Raw genomic sequence first — 3,930 nt, forward strand, 5'->3', positions numbered from 1 at the left:
TGTTTTAGTTTTACTAAATAGCCCTTGTAGTTGCTTAAATTTTAAGTCGATTGTAAACTATAAATAGAGTAGCATCTCATCACAAATATTCATCTTTATTTCTTGGAATTCAATAGTGACAATTGTTTTCTTAATAAAGTTCTTTTATTTTTTTACTTTCTTGCAATTTATTTTATGCTTTCTCTCTTCTTCTCTATGTCTACGATGAGCATGAGTGAGTAGACTTCTCTTGTCTTGGGATTGTTGGATAAGTCTAATGACATAATCCTAATCGAACCAAGCTTTAACCCTAATTTCATGTAATCTTAATTCCTAATCTAAATTCACCGTTTTAACATGGATTAACCATTATCAAGCTGTGGAAACGAAAGTGGAGGGTTTGATAATTGTTAATCCATCATCCCAAATATCAATTCATAATGTGAAAGCAAAGCTTTGATATTGGAACAAGTGAATTTAGACAAGAATTGCAAAGGCGGTGAAATAGTCTTTGCAATTCTTGAGACATGTGTAGTTTCAATCCTTATAAGCTTCTTCTAGTAATCAAATCGGTGAAATAGGTTTGGTTGCTAGAGGTAAACTATCACTTGGACTTGGTCGGAAAGGTGAGGGGATAAAGGGAAACCGGTCTTTAGAAATTAGGTATAAAACATGAAATTATGAGTTAAGGTCTTGGCTAGTGAAGGACTTGTTATTATGACGAACCAATAATCCCAAGGCTCTTTTTATTATTGTTATTTATTTTCAACAACTGAACTCTCTAATCTTTCTTCTCCTCTAATCATTCTCTTAAAAGTTAGTTAAATTGAACAACTCCCTAGCGGAATGATACTCTCTTTTACTACTACTTCGATAGACCGTGCACTTGCGGTTTGGCCTATCAAGTTTTTGGCGCCGTTCTTGGGGAGTTAACTAATTTAATTAACTTTTCTTTTTGATTAGAATTCCTTTTTCTTTTTCTTTTCTCTTTCTTTTCTTTCTTCTTCTTTTACTCTCTCCGTTATCATTAACTTCTTGGGTTCTCAATTTTTTAGGCGAAAAACCGAAATCGAGTGGTATTCATTCCCGAGATCGAAAGGTTTTTGCAAAGAAGAAAGAGAGACGCACGAAATAATACCGCCATGGCTAATTGCACTCTCAAAGAGTATGCAACGCCGTCTATGGCTGAGCCACAAGCTATTATTGTGTATCCAACGGTTGAGGATGACAACTTTGAAATCAAGCATGCCCTTCTTAACTTGGTGCAGCAAAACCAATTTTTGGGATCCCCCACCGAGGATCCCAATCTTCACATCTCTGTTTTCCTATGAATTAGTGGAACCATAAAAGAGAACCAAAAAGCCGTAAGACTTCATCTCTTTCCCTTTTCCTTAAGGGATAGAGCTAGCGCTTGGTTCCATTCCCTTGAAGTCGGTTCCATTACTTCATGGGATCAAATGAGGCAAGCATTCCTTGCCCAGTTCTTTCCCCCCTCTAAAGCGCTAAACTAAGGGACCAAATTACACGGTTCAATCAAAAAGATGGGGAGTCTCTTTATGATGCGTGGGAGCGTTTCAAGGAAATGCTTAGACTTTGTCCCCAACATGGTTTAGAGAAGTGGCTCATAGTCCACACTTTTTATAATGACTTGTCTTATACCACTAAGATGTACGGTGATGCGAGTTTGCGGGTGGAGATCTAATGAACAAGAATTACACGGAGGCATATGCCTTGATTGAAGATATGGCTCAAAATCATTACAAGTGGACCGACGAGAGAGCCATCAACAATTATTCACCCTCCAAAAAGGAGCGGTATGTACGGAGTCTCTAACTATGATCACCTTGTTGCTAAGATTGATGCACTAACCCAAAAATTTGAAAAATTTAATGTTAGTGCCATCACTTCTACTTCTACATCTCCTTCTTGTAAAATCTGTGGTATATCTGGTCATGTTGGTGTTGATTTCCAACTACGTAGTGCTATTAATGGTGTTGAGCAAATGAACTACGCTCAATATAACCAAGGGATGAGGCAAAATCAAAACTTTTATAAAAACCCTCAAAATCCTTATGGACAAGTAGCACCACTGGCTATGCAATCAACCGAGAGAGTCGCTCGAGAAATCTATTTTGGAAATTTTATTGGAAAACTCTATTCTGAACAATCTAAACAACTTCAAGAACTTAAAAACCAAACTGGATTTATGACCGATTCTCTTTCCAAACTCAATACCAAAGTTGACTCTATTGCTACTCATTCTAAAATGCTTGAAACCCAAATCTCCCAAGTGGCCCAACAAGTGGCCACCCTTTCTCAAACACCGGGTGTCTTTCCTAGTCAAACCGAAGCCAATCCCAAAGCTCATGTTAATGTTATTTCTATTGGGTATAGTAAGTTAGGAGAAACTATTGCTAAGGTTAAAAACATTGAGAAAGAAAGTGTCAAGCTTTTAGGTGAGAAAACTGTGATAGAAAGTGAGAAACCGATTGATGAGACCAAAGCTCCTTCCCCTTTAAAACTTGCTAAGCTCAACTTGGAAGGTCAATTTAATAAATTTTTCAACATCCTTAAGAAAATTTGCATTAAAATCCCCTTTGCGGAAACTTTTTCTCGAATGCCTCTATATGCTAAGTTTTTAAAAGAAATTTTCAAAGAAAAGGGCTATAGAGCATAGTGAGATGATAGCTTTAGCTAAGGAAACTAGTGCAATTATCCAAAAGACACCCCCTAAGCTTAGAGATCCAGGTAGTTTTGTCATATCTTGTATGATTGGGAGTGAGACCGTTGACAAAGCCTTGTGTGATTTAGGAGCTAGTGTTAGTTTGTTACCTTTGTCCCTCTTTAAGAGGATGTGGATAGGTGAGTTGAAACCTACCGAGTTGGTCTTGAAGTTAGCTGATCGTTCTACTATAAACTTAGTTGGTTTTGTTGAAGACATACCCGTTAAGATAGAAGGAATATACATCCCGGCTAATTTTGTGGTAGTTGACATTGAAGAGGACGATCACGTCCCTATAATCCTAGGTAGACCTTTCCTCGCATAGCTGGAGCTCTTGTTGATGTTCAAAATGGTAGGATTGTCTTTCAAGTGAGTGATAAAGCTGGATCACGTCCCTATGAAAGGTCACGCTCTTTACTCTTGTGCTTTGCTTAAGGATCATGATGTGAAAGAACACTTCATAGCGTCATCTACACAACATGATCTCTTTGATCCATTCTAAGGACTCTTTCTAGCTGTCAAGCTAATGACACTAAAAGAGCACTTCGTGCGAGGCAACCCACGCATTTATTTGCTTTATTTTGTTTGTTTTCGGTTGTTTTAAGTGTTTTGTAGGTAATTGTCCGAGTATGATTTGAGAAAGTTGAAAATTTTTGAAGCCACTGTGTCCGAAGGTTGGCACGGCCCGTGCTCCCGGCTCTGCACGGCCGTGCCGGACTTTGCAAGCCAAACAAAGCAAAACTCCGGAACCTCGCAATTTATTTTATGCTTTCTCTCTTACGCTTTTGTAGGTAATTTATTTCTTCGAATTCAATAGTGACAATTGTTTTCTTAATAAAGTTCTTTTATTTCTTTACTTTCTTGCAATTTATTTTATGCTTTCTCTCTTGCTTTATGTCTACGATGAGCATGAGTGAGTAGATTTCTCTTGTCTTGGGATTGTTGGATAAGTCGATGACATAATCCTAATCGCACCAAGCTTTAACCTAATTTCATGTAATCTTAATTTCTAATCTAAATTCACCGTTTTAACATGGATTAACCATTATCAAGCTTGTGGAAACGAAAGTGGAAGGTTTGATAATTCTTAATCCATCATCCCAAATATTAATTCATAATGCGAAAGCGGAGCTTTGATATTGGAACAAGTGAATTTAGACAAGAATTGCAGAGAGCGATTGAAATAGTCTTTGTAATTCTTGAGACATGTGTAGTTTCAATCCTTATAA

At 37.4% G+C, this 3,930-nt stretch overlaps 1 non-coding gene across 1 annotated transcript; it reads right to left on the minus strand.

Annotated features, from left to right (window-relative positions):
- Nucleotides 1-1,483: 1,483 nt before the first annotated feature.
- Nucleotides 1,484-1,590, minus strand: LOC146922367 (small nucleolar RNA R71). The gene has a single exon (XR_015012955.1). It is a non-coding gene; the product is annotated as a small nucleolar RNA R71 (small nucleolar RNA).
- Nucleotides 1,591-3,930: the final 2,340 nt, after the last annotated feature.

This window comes from Medicago sativa, chromosome 5 (assembly GCF_051527215.1).
Source record: "Medicago sativa cultivar Bolivia chromosome 5, Bolivia_mono, whole genome shotgun sequence".
In the NCBI taxonomy this organism is placed as follows: domain Eukaryota; kingdom Viridiplantae; phylum Streptophyta; class Magnoliopsida; order Fabales; family Fabaceae; genus Medicago; species Medicago sativa.